Source organism: Miniopterus schreibersii (assembly GCF_964146895.1).
Source record: "Miniopterus schreibersii genome assembly, chromosome: 13".
Taxonomy (NCBI): domain Eukaryota; kingdom Metazoa; phylum Chordata; class Mammalia; order Chiroptera; family Miniopteridae; genus Miniopterus; species Miniopterus schreibersii.
The window spans coordinates 55,931,829-55,952,345 of NC_138113.1; the positions used below are offsets into that span (position 1 = coordinate 55,931,829).

Below are 20,517 nucleotides of genomic sequence, written 5' to 3' on the forward strand. Positions count from 1 at the left end.
CTTAGCATTAGGCCTCTATGCTGTTCCTGGACCTCTCAAGTAGGCCAGTTAGGTTCTGTTACTAGGGTTATTAACAGCAAACTACATTTGGTTCAACGTGTATGATGCATGTGATAGAAATAAAATTAAACATACATATCAAGGGAACACAGGGGAAAACACGAGATGAAACACAGGAGTCTAGGCCCCGAGGTCAAGGGGGTAAACACCATGACCCTGGCACTGAGATGTCCATCCTGACCTGGTTAACTTGGCACGTGCAGTGTCACAAACCTGGGCAAATGTCCCACGGGGTGGCAGGACTGGTTCTCTTTGGGACCAACCTCACCCCTTCTCTCGACTCCCCATTTCGACCATCCCTACATACGACAGGAAAATGGAGAAAGGCGGCTCTGGTAAGTTATAAAACTCATCTGAAAACCTTAAAAAATATTAACTCATACATCTAACTAACATAGCTCAGTACAGAATGGAAATAGTTTGTGGGGGAAACCCTGCAGGCCCACCAGGCGGAGGGAAGGCCAAGGGAGGAAATGTTGGGGATTTCACGGGGGCTGGCGAGGCGACTCATCTGGAGACCTGCTTCCTGGTTTGTGCTGCACACACCAGCCTGACAGGGCCTGGTGCACAGACACAAAGGGGAAAACACCTCTAGAGAGGAATCTAAAGGAGGGGAGAGAGGGAGGGAGAAAAACATCAAGTTCCTCCACCCTCCCACGGCTCCCTGGACGGTCCACAATGCAGACGTGCCCCAGGCTGGAAAGAGGGCCCACAGTCCGCGGCTCCCTGAGCTCACCACGCTCACCTGTCCCGCTTAACCCCCGCTACCCCAGCTTCATTCTTTCATTTTCTTTCTTCTTCTCTCTCCCCACCCCTCTTGCCCTCTGGTAATCACCATACTAGTGTCTGTGTCTATGAGGTTTTTTGGTTTTTTTTTAAAGAATAGTTTATTGATTTTTAGAGAGAGAGGAAGGGAGAGGAGAGAGAAACATCGATGTGAGAGCCCAACATCCACGGGCTGCCTCCTGCAGCCCTGCCCCCAGGTATCCAGGTGTCCAGCCTGCAGCCCAGCCACGTGCCAGCAACCTGGGCATGAACCGGCAACCTTGTGGGGCACAGGAGGATGCCCAACCAACTGAGCCACACTGGCCAGGGCTGTTTTGTTTTTTGTTTTTTTTTGGCTTAATCCCTTCACTTTTTTAACCCAGAAAATTCTTTCATTTTCTTTAAAAATTTTCTAAAGGGTACACTATCAAGTGATTTCTACTATATCTGAGCCAAACAGAAGAAATGTCATAAAAACCTAATAACAAAGTAGGTTTGTAATTTCAGGGAGTTCTGCTTGGCAGCAAGCAGTCTAACCAAGGAGCGATAAGAACAGGTTAAACTTGCCCACCAGATTAAGTCACAACCGCTTGGCATCCAATCACCACAAACTTAGCAGCTTAAAACGACTAAAGTTTATCATCGCAGTTTCAGGTCCGGAGTTTGGGCACAGCCTACCTGGGCTCCTAACTGGTTAGTCACCAGAGAACTAAAGCACCTAACTAGACAGAGACCTACACACTCACGCCATCTGAACAGTACTTTTGGGAGGTCATTTACCTGCTACAGGCGTGGCAAATTTACCAAAAGCGTATGCATTTCTTTCTGAACATGCCTTTAGAGATCAGATTACCAGTTTAAAGAATAGTAGTCCCATTACATTGGGCTCACTTGGCAGTGACCAAAAAGAGGACAATCCAGTTCTATCACCCATTCTATGTCCCAAACACAGCTCCAAACAACAACCTATTATTAACAAAAACTACACTCGCCCTCAAAGGGAAAGGCCGTGGCTATGGCTGAGGGTATTCCATTTGCTATCAGAGTCCCTTCAGACAGGCCACCGACTAGAAAGTACTCTCAAGAGTTGGCAGCACAGCCACCCTGGGGCCCGGGAGGGAGCCCTAAAGTCAGCGAGCACTGGCAGGGTCCCTGAAACTCAAGCGCTGTTTAAAGGGCACGGTCGTCACCGTGTGCACAAACTCTAATCAATCTGCTGTTACAACAGCAGTGACGCTGCTTTATAACCACTGTGAGATACGGTCCTCAAGACTACGCTTATACAAAATGTCTCTAGGAGGGGCCATCGGACTGACCTGCAGAAGCAGTGTAGTTGGGGTGAAACTGATACATGCGCACTACTGAAAACTGCTGCAACCTTGCAGAAGGCATCATGGCAACATGTAGCAAGAACCATCAAGACTCCATCCCATGTCACTCTGCAGCGCCTCCTGGAGGAACTTATGAGAGCTGAGGAAAGGACTGAGCAGAAGAAAAGAAACACAACAGGCTCTTCATCTACAAACATTTAAACACCAAGTCAGTAGATGCTCCTGTAACTGCCAAACTAGGAGATGTCCTGCAATGAGAAAACATTATAAAGACTACCAATTTTCCATGTTAAAAAGAATATAAAATTGCGCAAAAAGTTACAAATATAAGGACTAATTGCAAACGTGAAGTTTCTCTTTTAGGATAAGGAAGCATCTTCCCTTTTAACACTATCTTTAAGAGTTGTTGTCTTCATCATTAAAAGATACTCCACCAGAAAAAAAAGAGAAAAAAAGTAGTGCTAGAAAAGATGAAGTCTGAGAGCTGGGTCTCAATAACAGGACACGTGTTGTACTTCCAGATCTTTTTACCTGGTGGTGCTGCAAACCTGGAAGAACAGAGCAAATGATGAAGGTCATTCCACTTCCTACTGGCCGGCCACTGAGTCTGGAGGCAGCTTTGTGGCTGCGCCTTGAAGCAGAGCAGGCGGCGGGCTGCAGGCTCCGGCGGGGCGCAGTCCTTGGCGTGCTCAGGCTGCCAGGCAGGAGGCACGCTCGCCCAAGCTCAGCGCTGAAATAATGGGGGTGGGAGTGGGCCGTGGACTCCCGTTAGCCTGCACAGAAGATGCGAAGCCAGCCGACTCCAAGGGTCACTGCACATGTGCAAATACGACACTGACCGAAAACCCTCCAAAGAGAGGCTGCCAGGACGAACTCGGATAAATTACTTAGCTTCCCTAAATCGTCACCTCTTCTGTGAACGGGAAGGGCAGCCGGCAGGTTTGCAGTGAAGATAAAATTAGAGCACGTGAGATGGCAAGTGCTCAGTAAATACGTGATTACTACTGTCAGGCTGATACTTAGGGACGTTCCTCCACGCCATCCATCGTCTGACGGGAACTTCCTGCAGCTGGTACTTATAATTCCAGTATGGGAAGCACAGCACAAGCATGTTTTCCCCACATTACTTTTCACTTTACGGCATATTTCTGTTCAGTATGGGGTCAAAAACTCCAGGGACTATTTTGCTATAATGCCCCCAAGAACCAAAAAGTCAAACTCGTTAATGTAAGAGATGTTTAAAAGTCACTGACATTTTCTTGATGCTGAAATGATTATAAACTCCTAAGTACCAAATCCACAACCTAACCCAACCAATATACTGTTAAATAATCACAAACCCCACAACGATGTTCACATGAGGGTTTTTAAGCTAATAAGCTGAATATATATTTTCCCACAATGATTAGGTTTTTAATCCAATTTAAATAAAATTTTAGAGAACAATTTTGTTTTATCCGCTCGGGGGACGTTTGTCATCACTGCCCTACTAGGAACAGTCCTGTTAGGCAGCCAACCAAGTGGCTTTTCTGTGAGGCCCTGAAGGCTGTCTGTGGCCTGCGGCCCCAGCCCCACAGCCACAATTATCATCATCAGGGACAACACCCAGGCCCCAAGCAGGCCCCCCCACCCCCCACCCCCGCGTTCCAGGATACACAGTAATACAGGCTCCTTCCTATTGTGAGCACACAAACAAGAGGCTGTAGCCGAAGATATAACAAAGACCATAATTACAAAGTAATGATGACAGGCAGTTCGAATTTCAACATACCCGCAACCACTGTGATGTGATGTGAAATTACCGGTCACTTCCCTGATGACCATAACCTGCCACAGCTGTGCTGCCGACATTTGCAGTGGAAGGATATATAAATTTCAGTTAAAGGCTACTGAAATGAAACTGTGAGTTTTTTCCACCCCAAGCTCATGGACCCCCCTGAAATCCATCCACTCACAACAGGGCCCATGGGCTGACTGTGAGTTTGGGGACTTGCTCAGAACTTCGAGTTAGGTCATGAACCCAGGCGCTCAGACTGAACACATTCCGGATTCCAGACTTGGGCCTGCAGGAGGGGCCTTTCAGAGCAGGGGCTCTTCTGTGGCTGCGAGGAACAGGGCCACCTGCCGAGGTGAGGGCAGCCCAGAGCTGCACCTGGATCCTGCTCCCAGGGTCTGACGCTGTGCCTGCTACTCGCCGTTTCCTTGGGCGAGGCCTCCTCCGACGTGACAGCGGGATTAAAGGTGAAGGGGTCACCCTGCTCAACCCCACTCTCCTGTGAAAACTACACGCCCACAGACTTGCAATGAGGAAACCCGGACCAGCCCGTCCAAAAACGCTGACCACGGGTGTCTGTTAACCAGCTTCTTCATGCAAAGAGCTCTTGTACACAAAGCCACCAAAACTCATGACGCATTAGTCAGCACAGAAACTAGGAAAAAGACAAGACTTTAAAAATTTATCAGAAATCTGAAGGTCAAAATAGAAATCACAAATTATACTTTAGCACAGCGCCGTGGATTTAGAGAAAACAAGGTCCAAGAAGCCACTGCAGGTGTTTGTATTCTGTGATTTTAATAAACAAAACACACTTATTCGATTTACATTCATGTGGACTAATACCCTGTATATCCAATCTGTGGAGCTTGGGGAGGTGGAACAGAAAGTGGCTTCCCTACAAGGGGCCTTCCACCTCCACCTCAAACCACACCATTACCGGGGGAGAGGCACAAACAGGGAAGTGAGACGGGAGACTGACCTTCACTTGGACTTTTTCTACACCAAGAGAAAGGTCGAGGACTCTTACCCTCTGAAGAAAGATTCCCTGGAACCCTCAGCAGCCACCGGGGAGAAGGGGGCCTCCCGATCCCTCTCCAAGCCAGCTCCTGAGCCAACTCCCACCTGGCCCAGCCCTCCACTCACGGGCACAGCTGGAGCCGCGCCACAGCATCTGGGCAGTCTTGAGGGCCACCAGAGTGCCCAGGGCAGCAGACTCGCCCTCCATCTACAGGTAATGCTCCCTCCCTGGGGCTGACACCCCGCAAGATGTCACCGTCTGGGCTCAGGCTTCCTCCTGCTACCTTCCACTTCCCCCGGGAGCTGCCAAGGGCCATTTCAAAGCAGGAGGCATCGGGGACACATGGATTCTATCTGCCCAAACCTGGACAGAGTCCACCGGATACCATCACACATGCACTCACTCACACTCGACGTGGCAAAACCATTTTCAGACAGGCCTGGCACCTGGCCCATGTGGACCTTTACACAGCAGAGTCCGCAGGTATAACCTCACTATTTCCCCTCTACTAGAACTTGAGGGTGTCATACTGAGGAAGAGGTCACCCCAGAAAGTAAAGAACAGCCTTGGGTTTATACAAAGTACGCCACTCAGAGGGGTATCGAGGAGGGGTTAAAAGTGTGGGCAGGCAGCCAGGACAGAGGCCTTTCTCGGGGAGACGAGGGACTAGGTGCTACCGGCAGGGAAGAGGTGTGGACAGCTTGGGGGGGGGGGGTTTGACTCTGGGCCCATCTGCACATTCAGGAGGCAAGAGTCACAAGGGCTCAAGTGGAATTTTCACACAAAGGTGGTTCTCAACCTTGAAATGCATCAGGGCCACAGGAAGAATTCCAAGCCACTCTTCCCAGGAGACGAGTCAGAGGTGCACAGCAAACCCCAGGAATCTGCGTTCCTAACTCGTACCCCGGGCCACGCTCTGGAAACACTGCACTGCTAGATGGGCACCCAGCTTCCCACCCCAGGAACGGTTCCAAGGACAGGGCTGCAAAGAATCTGACAACCACTGAAAATCTCCCTTCCGTATGGAGAGTAGGGAAGTCTCCCACTTGGAATTCCAAGTACAGTGCCCCCTTACCCACAGCCCCCCCTTATCCACGGCCCCCTTACCCATGGTCCCCCCTTATCCATGGTCCCCCGTTATCCACAGTCCCCCTTACCCAACAGCTCCCTTTATCCACGGTCCCCCCCTTATCCATGGTTTCTGTTCCATGCAATCAACTTCAGTCCAAAAACATGAAGTGGAATACTCCAGACATAAACAATTCATGAGTTTTAAATTGCAAGCTGTTCCAGGCAGTGTGATGAAATCTCACACCCTCCTGCTCCATCCCTCCCAGAACACGAATCGTGTTTTTGTTCAGTGTCCCCACACCATAGGTGCTTCCGCCTGTCAGTCATCACAGAGTAGCTGTTTGGGTTTTCAGATCCACTGTCACCATATCACAGTGCTGTGTTCAAGTCACCCTTATTTCACTCAACAATGGCCCCGAGGCACTAGAGTAGTGATACTGGTGATTGTCAGATGTACCAAAGAGAAGCCGTAAGGGCTTCCTTGAAGTGAAAAGTGAGCACAGTACAAAGAGGTATTTTGAGAGAGAAACCAGTCATCACATAACTTTTATTATAGTTATTGTTATAACGGGTCTATTTTACGATTAGTAATTGTTGTTAATCTCTTACTGTGTCTAATTTATAAATTAAACTTTATCACAGGTATGTATACATACCAAAAACCATGGCACATGTAGGGTTTGGTACTATCTGAGGTTTTAGGTATCCACTGTGGGTCTTGGGTCCCCACAGATAAGGGCGAATGGCTAACTCATGCATACTATGCATAACTCAACCCCCTCGAGGAGGCAAAACATAACCCCTCCCTCTTCTAGTGACTTCCTTCCAACAACTACAGTGTAGACAAAGGAAAAAAACCAGCGAACTTCCCCGTGGAGAAGCCTCACAAACACTGCTTTGGCCAGGTGGTCAAGGTCACAACAGTGATGTCATGCTGACAGCAGGCACCCCTGACATGATGCAAGGAAAAGGCACTTGACATCGGTGGTCCTCTACCCCAAACCATGACCCTGGTCTAATCATGAGGAAAACATGAGACAAATCTCAGCTGAGGAGCATTTCAGACGATACCTGACTGGCATTCATCGAAACTGTAAAGGTCATCGAACAAAGAAAGCCTGAGACTGTCAGGGCCACGAGGAGCCACAGAGACATGACGACTAATGCGATGTGGTGTCCTGGATGGAATCCTGGGACGGAAAAACGACATCAGGCAAAAATTAAGAAAATTCAAATAAAGCACGGACTTTAGTTAACAAAAATCGGTTGTGCCCAATGTACCATTGTAATGAAATGCCTAACTTTGAAACTGGTCTATAACTCTAGGATTATTCTAAAATTAAAAGTTTATTTAAAATATCTATGTACTATATCTACGTAAATATTTATATGCAAAGCATTGCATGGATGACTTTCAACATTTACGAACCGTACTTTGGAAAAGTAAGTAAAAACTATTCGACGAAAGGAGATAAACGCTCACTGATTCGCTTAGCACAACAGAATAAGGCCATTATGTGTTTGAAACAGTACAATTTTTGCCGTTCTTCAGAGAACACATTATGTGCACTTCACCATGTAAAACAACAAATATACTACATGAGTTTATAAACAAAAAGGAAACCTTGTTCCCCTCAATGAGACCCAACACAAGCTTATTTAATCCATGTTAAATTCTTTCCTACCAGGTCCCTGAGAGCCAGGGATCGATGAATCCCAATCAATCTTTAAAACTGCAGCGCAGAACTCATATTAAATTCTCATTATTCTCAAGTTGAGTTAATTTGAACACTAAGCATTAATTACAGTGCAACACAACTTAATTACAGTAGATCGCAAAAACTATGTTACGCTAATCCACGTCATCAAAAGTTAAAGGCAGTGTAAACCGGTTCAGTGTGAAGTGGAGGGCAGATCACTAATTAGGATTCTAATTGTTTGGACACCGGCATTGGCGATTTCCACATAATAAACAGCTCACACAGAAACTCCGAAACCGGTCACCTTTGGAAAACAGTTCTGTACCAACTCGCTGTCAAAATGGCACAATGATCTGGGTGCCAGATGAAGCAGAAGTCAACAATTTGAAACACTACGCTGAAAATGCACAAAAAAGAACATCAGAATGAAGAAATAGTCTAAGTTTCAAAGGAAACTAAAGGAAATACTTCAAACTCGATGATCAACAGGATAAAAATAAAACTATAAAACGTCTGTACAGGATGGATTTACACTATTTGTTACTAATCCAGGCGAAGTAGTCATTTGACAAAACAAACTTTTTTTTAGATTAAAATGTAAAGGCATAACACATTTATGCCATTACCAACTTAAAAAGGGGAAATCAGGCAGTACTGGTGTCTACCTAACGCCATAGTTCCATTCAGAGCACCAACAAGGAGTTTTACTAATTTTTAAGACCTAAAGGACGTAAGCAAATAAACGTAAGTAGAGTTTACATTATCTTAAAATTATGGACTAGCTGACTCCAAAATCAAGTGCTCAGCCCAAGCAAACGGACGGCATGACCCACCAAGGACAAGCAGTGACGGTCCTGGGAAGAGGGAACAGGGCACTGGCCCCAGCTCTGGTGGAGAAAGAGGTTGACAACTGGCAAGCGGACCATTCGGCTCAGCGGGCATCCCACTGTCTCCAGGGCCGCCTGTATGCTGAAGAGCTGCTAAAGGTCCCGAAGAAAACAGTACCCACCCTTCTTTGGAAGATCCGAAATAAATTCTACCTGGCCTTGGGGCCTTGCACGCGTTTTCCCTGTGTCTCCTACAGGACACCACAGAGGTAGCTAAGAGTCGTTTTGTACACTTGTTAGCTGAGATTAGAGCTGACTGTGAACCTGTAAAATCTGTCTCCACACTGGTTTATAAGCTCCCCGAGGGCGGGTCTCTGTCTGGTCGTATTTCCACAGCACCTGGCACGGTGGCTCTCACGTAGCTGGCACCCCAAAGTATTCACCGTGTGACAATTTAGTTATAGCAAAACTGGGACAGCAGTCCGATTTACAGGTCAGATCAGGGGGAGCAAGGCAGCTTTTTCTGCATCACACACACGCTCATTCAGTCCTTTTAACTAGTCACAGAAGGTCATAGCAACACAGATTTACCAGCTAAGCCAGTTCCTGCCGTTCTGCTGGAGGAAGCTTCTCTATAAAGAGCCTCACAGCTCCGGTTTTCGACAGGGAGCGGCAGGGCAACCGAGGGCCTTTTGAATCAAAACAAGCCCTTTTGAATGTTTATGACTATAATATCTTACTTTTGGATTGTAGATTTTTATTAATAAAAATAATTTTTGCCCCACTAAAAATAAATAAATAAGCCTGTTTCACAGAAGACAAAGCGGAGGTCCAGAGAAGATAAAAATCAGCTGTGCAACTTGAGCCCAAGGAGCAGCCAGTGAGGAGGTGGCCCTGCCTCCACGCTCACCTGGCGCACGCAGGGGCTGGGCGCTCACAGTGGAGGGGCTACCAGTGAAGCTCCAACGAGCCTGTGCGAATCCAGCTCCTACTCGAATTAAAAGTCGAGGAGTTACTGCAGTAAAGGGCAAACGTTTTATTCTGAGGAAGGAGATTTTAATAACAAATCCAGGGTCTGCAGCTCCAGAGCCGGGGCATCTCACACCCATCCCAGGCCCGACACGCCGCTGAGGGGTGGGCTGAGGCCTCTCCTCGGCCAGGCGCCGAGATCCCTGTGGCCAGTCCCTGTCCCTGCGGCCCCCAGGCTCTCACTACACCATGGCCTAGTGACAGCACACGCCTCCCCACCAAGGCTGTAAGGGGCGGGCAGGCACAGGTGACAGCGAGAAGCATGTGCTGTTTCACAGGCGGGAGCTTCAGAGCTTGAAGTCTGTCTGAAGAGCCAGCGTTACTTTTCCGAGGTCTTTCTCAGTCACTGGACGATGGCAGGATTGAGAAAAAGAAAAGAGTGGCTGTACCTTTAACTCTCTCCACCAGGATCAGTTCAAAACGTACCAAGTGCTGATTTTGTGTTTATTCTGGTGCAAGAGAGGAGATAAGAGCACCAAGTAAAAAGGAAGGGCACTAGACAGGAAATGACTGACACAGACTCATCTGGGGACAGCCAGGAACTGCGAAGTGGCAGCCCCCGCAGTGTCCAGGCTGCTTGGCCGCATCCAGGGAGAGCCGCTTAGAGAAGTGCGGCCGTCAACGCCACGCTCCAGGCAGCCGACCGGGGGCTCTGCCACCAACCTAGACCTGAGAGTCACAGATTGGCAGCCAAATTAGCATTTTCCTTTCCCGTTTCCCTGGCAAAGGTCTAATTTGTGGTATTTTTGTTCTCCTCTGAAGAGCTTATTTTTTATAACTATACAAAGGAGGAAACACACTTGAAAGCTAACAGATGGGACCAGCTCACAGACAAGCAGGCTGAACCTAGACTCACGAACTTCAGTAATAAACAGAAATTTCCTAGAGACGGTCACCAACTGTAAGGTCCTGAGCTACGTACGCAGGTACCTTTGATTTGACCAAACTCTGAAAATCAATTACTGATTAAAAGCAATGGATAAGGGACCCCAATACTTCCCTGTAAATGAACATTCTAAGGGAAATGGGCTCTTATGACTGTTCCGCCAGATACCAAAATGTCCCCTGCAGATCAGCATCTCCTGTCCACATCTCCCAAATACGAGGGAGAAAATAAGAAAGCAACGTGTGTCACACTCGGTCACTAACAACACTCCAGGTAAACCATGGTTAGGTCAGTTACATCAGTGTCTCCTTCACACATTTCACTGCAGAGATGTTAAATAAATACTTTAGCCCTCTAAATGGGTTTTATTTTTCATGTTTATAAAAATGCAAACAAAACCCATCTCCAAAAGGGCCTGGTGTGGAAGGATGCAACGCCACTGATTTAAATGTTTACGCGAAGCTGAGCGGCGTTCAGTGGTATCAGGCTGCTGAGACAGTGGCATCTGGGCAGGTCATTCTCTGCTGTGGGGCCGTCCTGTGCACCGTAGGATGCTTAGCAGCATCCCTGGCCTATCCCCACTAGGTGCCAGGAGCAACCCCAGTCAGGGCAACGAAGAAACGTCTCCAGACATTGCCAAGTGTCCCTATGGGCAAAATTGCCCCCAGCGGAGAACCACTCATTTATACACAGAAGCGGAGGTTCGAGTCTCAATGCAGGTTTTTAAAATGTTAACATTTACAAAGGTATTCTTGTGTTTGTAAAAGTGAACTGATTTTACTCCTTAATCCAAGCCTAACAGCTAGTAAGATCCAGAAGTCAATGGGAATGTGCATTCGTGAGCAGTATGCTGAAAACAGCTTCTTCCCTCGACATGCAACCCTCGCCGACCTGAGACTAAGGAAAAGAGGACCCACTTTTCTTTTCTGGAAGGTGGGCCTGGCTCCCCGCCCAGGTGAGCCCGAACGTGCCGTGACGGAGCCACCCAGGCACACGTCGCAACGACAATCCTGACAGCAGCGTCTGTCTGTCATCCCCTTCCCGTCTGCTGAGAACAACACACAGCTTCTTTATAGTTGCCACTGGGCCACATGTACTGAACCACGTAAAACAGACCTACTAAGGAAACTACGAGACGGGATTATGAAAGCAAAGCAGAGAGCTTAATAAAGGAGCGAGGTCGGTCCAAAGGAGGCAGTAACTAAACTGTGTAAAGGGAAAACGATGGGAGCGAGGTAACGAAGACAGATGGAAAACAGACCTGAAGACAGACGGTAGGGTGTGGGGGAAGCACAGTGGGTCCACGCAAATGTGGAACCCAGAGGGGAGACCCAAAAGACAATTCTGTTTTCACATCTGTCTCGCCAGAGTTTGCTCCTAAGTACGATTCTTAAAAAAAAGTCTGATGAAAATTCACTATTCACCTGTATCATATTTCCTAGAGCTGTGTCTACAATAGCTCCCCGACTCCCTGTTATTTCTTGCTCTCTTAAAAATACCCAAGCAGCTCACAGATTTTATGTTGGTGTCCCCAAGCTGGCATCCGTCACTCAGAGCAATAAGAGAGTTGTTTATCACCAACCCGGACCCCCCCACACACAGACACGCAGACTTGAAACAGGGATACAAGCTTTCACGGTGACTATCCTGGAAGTGAACACAGCTGGGAAAAGGGAGAGAGAGAGGGACGGCTCCTCTTCTACAGCCCTGTAAGTGGCATAATTCAAATATTTGTTGACTTGCAGGCATCCCTAAACACTCAGCCAAAATTCACAAGATATTAAACTGCGGCACATCCCTGAAGGAAAAATCAACATGGACTTTGGTGGCCACTGGTGCCTTTTTAGGCATTTCGCTATGACCTCACCTTCTTTTAACACTTCTCACTGGCTGGCTACCCCACCACTGCTGGGGGAATTACTGAACTTGTTTATGTAAATAAATCTTTGCTGCTACCCCTCCTGGAACATGCTACACATACAGAGCTGGCCACGCAAAAAGCAGCTGCAAACCTCAGCCCGCCGACTGAGAGCAGCCGCCCACGTGCCAGCCCATCTGAAAACCACTGGGTCCCCGAGTCCTGGGACATTCAGCAGCCTCCCCAACAGAGGCATCAACTTTTGGTTGTATGTCAGGTCCATCTGCTCTGGGGGAAGGCTGCCCAATGCTTTGATGGCCACAAGGACCTTCTAAAACCAGAAGGGTAGGTTGAGGATGGTCTGGGGCTACAGAGCTCCCTTGGAATGGCAGCCACCGTCAAAGGTCCACTGGAACCTTTCAACAGCCATCATCCCGGAGTTCAGCCTGAGACCTGACCTGGCCTCTCATGACACCTGGGGATGCTACGAGACCTGCACAGACGTGACCTGGTGTGTCAGGCTCCCAGGTTTTCTATAAGCACCTACCTAGCCACCTTCACCTTACTGACAGGAACTCAAAAAGAAATAGCTGCAGCTACAAACGGCCTCCCAGGGGGCGTCCAACATGTACCCCTCAGGCCCCACGGTGTGGGCACAGGGTGGGGATCCATCACACGTCTCTCTGTGAAGCGGCACAACCACACAGACGTGTACGGCCATACCTCCCCAGCAGGTTTGCAGGCCATTCTCAAACAGAAAGCCTCCTCACTGCCCGTCATCGGGCAACTCCCTCAGCAGCCGTTCTCAATGGGTGGTGCCCACCCCGCACAGATCACCTGAGAACTTATCCCACAAGCGAATTCCCGGGCCACACTGAGATCTCTCTGCATCTCACACCCTGGGTGGGTCCAGCCACCCAAGGTTTAAGAAGCCCTCCGGGGGGTGCCAATACCCATGGCGGAGCCAGAGAGTTTGGCCCTGTGAGGACCACTGGCCTCTGGTAGACAGTCAGGAGGGCCTGGGAGAGAAGCAGCAGGCCAATGGTGTGGGACAGTGCTGCTCTGGGACCCTCCACAGCTGCGCCGCCAGGGCCAGGACCCCTGGAGCAGCTTTGCTCTTCGAATGGCCTTCCGAAGTTCAGGGCTTCCTCTGCCATTTGGCTGACAGCAGGGGTTCCCCTTCTGATCAATGACTTCCAACAACATCCTCAAATCCTGAACCATAATAAAAGTCTTTGGTTCTGTTCAGGTGTTTTCAGACACAACTAAATGAAGAGATGGTGGCCTAGCTTAGGGATAAGAGTAGACTCAGACGGTCTGAATCTGAATTACAGGTCTGCTACGTGACCTCCCTAGCTATGTGACATAGGCAAGGCAACCTGCCAGAGTCTCTTCATATCCTGATCTATAAAGGTAAAAAAGAGAAAGTCACCACACTAAATTTTTGAGAGGATTCAATGAGTTACTATTTTGTGTACAATGCTTAGAGCAGCAACTACAATGTGTGAGATGGGTGTGCATGCGGAGAGAAGCGAAGGATCACTAAAGAAAATGCAATTTTAGCTTCTGTACTTATAAATTAAGTACAGTGGTGCCTTAGTTTTCAAACGTTTCAGAACTCGAACGGTCTTCCGGAATAGATTACATTAGAAAACCGAGGCACCGCTGTACTTAACATTTATCAGAAATATGCTGAATACCAATACCCAAAAGTATTATTTTATGTTGGTAATTAAACCTCTAGAATTCAAAACACAATTTAAAATATTTGTAAGATGTACAGGTATTTTCACTATCTATAACCAAATCTGATTTTAATACTCTGAAATTGTTCGAGTGCATTATTCTTTACAACTACATAATTATACCTTTCCCAATAAAGAAATGGTAATAATGGCAATTATTATTATTCTAAGTTGTTTCCACTACGTCTTTTTAGCTATCGCAACTTTGAAAAATACAGAATAAACGAAGCTTAAATCATGTAAAATATCTAGACCTGCAATAGCCAGTGTGGCAGCCACTAGCCTCACATGGCCACCTGCCATCCACACGGAGAGGGACTGAGGTATGCTCTGACATGGAATACAGGCCATTTCCAACACTCTACACAAATAAAACAATATGAATTACCCCATTAATGTTTTACACGGACTACATGTAGAAATAAAAATATTTTAGATCTATTGAGTAAAATAAATTATGAAAATCGATTTCACTTGTTTCTTTTTCCATTTTTATTGTGGCTACTAGACCATTGAAAAGTACACCTGTAGCCCACATTTGTGACTCTCGTCATATTTCAATAGGACAGAAGGGCACTGGCAGGGACACTCCACATCGAAACAAACCCCCAGCGTGTTCCACACTCAGTTGCTCTCCTCCCCGAAGGGTCGGGCACAGTCCCGAGGCGCAAAGGTGTGATGTGTCGGGGTCCCATATTACAAGGGGTGAACCCTGAACCAGCATCAATGTACGGGAGTCTCTCAAAATAAATGGGTTTTAAACCTTGGCATTTCGTTAGCATAGTTAGCAAACTGTCGTTTAGTGTGTAGCCAAGGTGACTGCAACGGCTGTGTGCACATTCAGAGGTTGGGGGCGCATGGAGGACTTGGGACACTGACCTATGGGCAATGGAGAGCCACCGATGTGGACGGAGGCCGTTAAGTGACTATCAGGGCGCAGTGGGCAGAAGATACTGTGACAGTCCCGGGGAGAGAAAAAAATCAAATGTGCGGCAGGGCTGAGACGTAAGACATTTTTCAGAGGTAAAATCAATATGAGTTTAACCCTCTCCTCTCCTCTCTCTGAAATCAATAGAGATATATTATTAAAAAAAAAAAATCAATATGAGTTAGATGTGGGAGGTGAGGAGAATTCAAGGATGACCAAGTTACGCAGACGATGGGACATTAAGCGAGAAGACAGGCAAGTGAGGAGATGTGACATTCAGACTCTGAGGTGGGCATGATCAGGAGCAAGTTGGATAATTCCTATGACTGACTGACTGCCTGATGCCTGAGTCATGAATGAACATGCAGACTTGGAGCTGGAGAGGTGCCAGCCACAGACGTTCCTGCAGCCTTATGTAATCCTCTCGACAGACTCCAACTGGCCGGGTCACACGTTCACGCGAGGCTCAGGATGCACCTTACCGCAGGTAGGGCACACCCACTGAGGGGACACTCGCTCGCCTGGTGGAGGCTGCAGGCACAGGGACAGCAGGCAGAGTGGGCCTCTCTGCCTCGGGCTGCCACCAACCCAGTCCCTCGCTATGCTCTCTTCATCCAGGACCAGGACACACTTTCATTCCCATACAAAAGCCAACACTTCCTATCGATCTGATATTTTATCATGACCTGAACCCAGAAAGAGTGCCTGCGGATGAAGCCACACAGAAGACCAGTGCCAAGGCTTCCTCCCTATTTGAGGTTCTCTGACCAGCAGTGAGCTACCATTCCCTCCTCAATCCCCACCACCCTGTCCCCATCCCCGGCAGGTGTCCTCAGGCACACAGACTCAGACCTGGGTGAAGGAAGCGACAGGACTTCATAAAGTAACCAGCCTTGGTTTTGAACACAAAGTTAGACACTGTTATGAGCTGAACTGTCCCCTCCGTGTATGTAGAGGCCCTAACCCACAATGTGACTATTTGGAGACAAGGCCTTCAAAGGGGTAATTAAGGTTAAATGAGGTCATAAGGGTGAGGCTCTAAGCCTATAGGACTAGTATCCTTGTAAGAGGAGGAAGAGACACCGGAGAAGAAAGCACCTGTGAGGACACAGCAAGAAGGTGGCCCTGTACAAGCCAGGAAAAGAGACTCATCAAGAATTGAATCTGCCACACCCTGATCTTGGACTTTGCAGCCTCCGAAACTGTGAGAAATCAATTTCTGTTTCCTCCCCAGTCTGCGGTGCTCTATAAGGGCGGCCCAAGCACACCAACAGGCACGCTGAACAGGAGGAAACAGGGACAAAAGTTCACTGAAACTGCTCCTGTTGGCTCCCCTGAAATGGCTCATCTTCAAAGAGTCAACTCACATGTAGAATCAGCTGCCACCAACATCTGCTCACATCTGCAACATGGCAAAGGCACTGTGCACACTGGGCTCCATCTGTGCCTGCTAGCCGATCAGCAGCCCCATAAAAACCATTCTGTCCAGCACCATTTTGGCGTTCCTTATCTGCCCCGAAGGAAAGGACTTACACCCAGGTTCAAGATTTGTCACCCCTGGCCCTGACCCTGAGCTCCAGTATCCTCACACCATGCTATTTCAACTATTAAACATGATGGCGTATGTGAAAAGCAATCTGTAAACTATAAATTCTCATACAAGCATTAGTATCTTTAATTTTTATCTATGGCCTTTTAGATCTTCATTATCCACTGACCAGCAAAAACCATCCCATTTTCCAAAACTGTCTCAAAAGAGGAAATTGCAATATTAAAATTCTCAACGCACTTGAAGCTTCTTTCTTAAAAACATTAAAAGTACAAGTGGTAGAATGAAGGAAGGTGGCACTAAAAACTAACCTACCAGGCCAAGAGTGCAATATACCGCCCAGAGTTTCCAGTTCAGGCTGACACGGACGGACAAACCACCTCCTGAAAAGTAAAGTATTTAGCAAACTCACCAGCTGGTTATACAGTTGGGTTTGTTTTGCTTTTGTTTATTTGTCTGTTGTGTTGTTTTTTTAAGTTTAGCTTAAGGGCTATAAGATAATTTACCAAATAGAGAGGCCACCAGACCAAATTCTCCCGTTGTCTGGACATCCTGGGGACAAGGCTCTGAGCAGATGTACAAGGATTCTGGAGATCACGTATTACTCCTTCTCAGTGGGAACCAAAGCCCTACTACCTCAACAGGCTCAGAATTTAATATTCATTCACTCAATCAGCATTTGTTGGATATCCACGTGTATAAGGTATACACAGAGAAACCTTAGGGCAAATGTGATAGAGGCCTGCGTGTTCGTGTGTGTTGGGGGGAGGGTATAACTTGCTAATGTTGATTATACTTTCATAAATATACAAACTTTGGGATCTGTTCAAAGTGAAACCTAGGAAAAGAAAAAAAGTCTAATTTTTTAAACTGTTATTAAAGTGGCCTAAAGAAATAACAAACTATTTTTACTTTAGCTGCATACTTCTGATAACCCGTTAAAAGGCTGTCTTGACCTCCTTCTAAGTTGCCTTAACTCAAGCATTCAACAACATGCGACATGGTATCATTTTTAACTTAGGCCCTTTGAAAACGTGCCATGAAGGGTTTCCATCACTCATGTAAGGAAAGAGAAACAATTTGGAAGCCCCATTTGCAATCCCCTCAGACGGGAAAATTAATTTCCTAAGCCTCTCGGGTGAGGTCTGGGGAGTTTCCAGTTCATTTGTGAAAAAAAGTTAGCTTCCTAGTTTTCCCAAACATTGCCCATTGCCCTCCCAGTTCCAGAAAGCAATCTTTAGCTTTCAGCCAGTCAGCCTCATTTTTTAAGGCAGAGATGAGTCCCTGAGAGCAACACAGCCTCATCTCGCCAGGGCAAATGAACCTGACGCAAGTGAGCGAGCAAAGGACAGAGGCCAGTCCGAGCAAGCAGGGAATCTGTAGGATATTTTAAAAGGTTACCCAGTTTGTGCACATGCAAGGAAGGTTTCTGGTGTATTTAATGTGGATGTTAGAGCATTTCTCAAATACTGTGTACATAAGACCTGTTTGTTGGAAAACCCTGATAATCCCCCCAATGCACATGATGGAGGTTGGGAATGTGGCAGGGTCCAAGGGGGTAGGATGAAGATGATTTAAGTATGCAGCATGTAATAAAGCAGAACTCAAAGCTGAAAACTGAGCACAGCTACCTGTCAAGCACCTTAAACCAGCTCCACCCAGTTTCTCCACAAGTGGGCAGAGGGAGTGATGCAGCAGTCAGTTCTCCGGATGGCAACGGGCCACCAATTTCATCCTTTGTTCCATGATCGATCCAGGTGAGTGTTTATGTGGCAACTGACAAGCTCAAAGCCCAGGTGGGGCCCCCGGAAGCTGCTTAAAGTTCTCAATTTCAGCCTCAAGCAGCTGCAGCCGGAAGACCACTAACATCCTGACACTTTCTTCTAGCAAAACTACATCTAACCAACCTCAAGGAGAGAAATTTTAAGGTAGGATTTCCCCTTGTAGTCACTACTTCGCAAGCATGGTTAGCACTTGTTCCAGGAATCCCTGTTCCAAAAACCTAAAAACTGCATCTCCAGCCCAATCCCCCATGTAAGTCCATTTCTTCTCCACAAGTCCACTGACTGCCACTCTCGTTATAGAAACGCCGCAGGTGCTCCAATCCTGTTACTAATTTACCAGTTTATCTAGGAACACTGGTAAGTGAATTAAGGGAGTGTTCAGGTGCAAAGTTTAGATCTGTGGTGATAAGTTTAAGCAACCCAGGTTAATTTTACTTTGACATTTTAAGGCTTGAAAAGCACTGTTGCTAAGGACACGAAATGCCGTGCTAGGAAAAGACACCCCAAATTGCTCTCATTCCTACCAAAATCCCTTCGGAGAGGAGGAAGGAGGAGCCAGGCTGGCCTTGGCCCAGGAAGGGCCTCCCCTACCTGTGCGACCGGGGCAAGCCACGCCCATGGGCCTCCCTTGGTTCAGTTTCCTTTTGGGTCAATGCAAGGAGTGGGCCCAGGAATGGAAGGGTGTAGGCTCCTCAGCACCAGCACTGGGGCCTGCTCACCCCAACCTGTTAGCAAAATAACCCGAGCCAAATAAAGGGGGAGCTGCCAACTGAACTGTCTTGGAGACAGGCGCCAGCTCCACGCGCGCTCCTGCTTTGTCCCCGAAGCGGTTACAATGCTCAAGTCGGGTGCCCATGCTCACCAGCCAGGGACCCCCCGCATCCCTCGCAGACTTTCCCAGGCGATCGTCCTTGTCTACAAACTAAAGCGTTTCTGCAAATTAAACCCGTCCACACCATGACACGCTCACCGCACTCACACGGGAGTTTACAGCCAAGGTCTTAAAAAGTCACACACTGATTTCTCCCAGAACCACTGGGTGGTTAAACCGCCCTGAATAAACGGAGAGGGCAGAGCCGTCAGCAGAAACTTTGTTTTTAGGTGGCTGGGTCCTGCCAATCCGGGGCAGGTCGCCGAGCTGAGACCCCGCACAAAGCGCCCCCGCCCAGGCGAGGACCTCCTTTATGCGAGGTGACAGCAGCTTTGTGGGGGGATCAGAAATAGTTCCAATAAACACAGTTAAGTTGTGCGGGCCGCGCTCGGCCTCCCGCGCCCCCGCGCTGGGACGCGGCGATTCGCGGCTATTCTTCCCCAGGACTCGCGCCCCGGCCGCCCCGGCCCCGCACGCTCCCGGGCAGGCCCCCGGCTGCGGGCCGCCGCCAGCCCGCAGGCCCCGCGCTTCCCGCGCGCCCGGGGGTCTCCGGTCCCGGGAGCCCGCCGCCCAGGCCCCTGCCCTGCCCCCCTCGCCCTTGGCGGCGCCCTGGCCCCAGCACCCGCTCCCGGAGGGTGGGCGCCGGGCGCCGGGGGGCGAGGTGCGGAGTCGGGAGGCGCCGGCAGCCCCGCGGCCCTGGGGCCAGGCCGCGGCGGGGCCGAGGGCACCGGCGGGGCGCGGAGGGGACCGGCCCCCGGCCCCTTCCCGGGCGCGCCCCGCCCCGCCCCGCCGGCCCGCCGCGCTCCAACTCCGCCGAGCGGCCCAAGTTTGCGGCCCCCGCCCGGAGCCCGCCGGCCGCGCTTACCTCGCCGCCCGCCGCCCGCCCAGGCCGGAGGGCAGCGGCGCGGGTCCCGGGGTGGCGGCCGCGCCCGCCCAGGCGCCGCTCTTTGTCTGCGCCGCTCCCTCCTCCCGTCGCTCGGCGGACGCTGCCGGCCCGGCCGGACCCCGCCGGCCCGGGCGCCGCGAGCCTCCCGCCGCCGAGCCTCCCCGCCGCCCGCTCGGCCGCGCGGCTCCGGCCTGACGATCCCGGCGGCGGCGGCGGCGGCGACCCCTCCCCCGGCGCGCGGCGCCCGCTCCGCCTCGCTCCTCCTCCCGCTCCCGCCGCCCCTCCCCGCCGCGCCGCGACGCCGCCCCGGGCCCGGCCCCGCGCAGGGTGGGGGCCCAGACCCACCTGGGGGCGCGCAGGCGGCTCGGGGGCCCGCGCGCCGGGGAGGAGCCGCGCCCGGACCGCGCCGCGCTCGGGGGCGCTCGGCTCGCG

At 49.5% G+C, this 20,517-nt stretch overlaps 1 protein-coding gene across 3 annotated transcripts in view; it reads right to left on the reverse strand.

The window, feature by feature from the left end:
* Nucleotides 1-20,279, reverse strand: part of NCK2 (NCK adaptor protein 2) — a 131,061-nt gene extending 110,782 nt beyond the window's left edge. For 2 of the 3 annotated variants that reach the window (XM_081157217.1, XM_081157214.1), the window contains exon 1: nucleotides 20,065-20,279. The gene's annotated coding sequence lies outside the window, so the exon portion shown is untranslated. Of the gene's footprint in view, nucleotides 1-273; nucleotides 360-20,064 lie in introns of those variants that run through there. The other variant, XM_081157216.1, reaches the window with a different exon arrangement.
* Nucleotides 20,280-20,517: the final 238 nt, after the last annotated feature.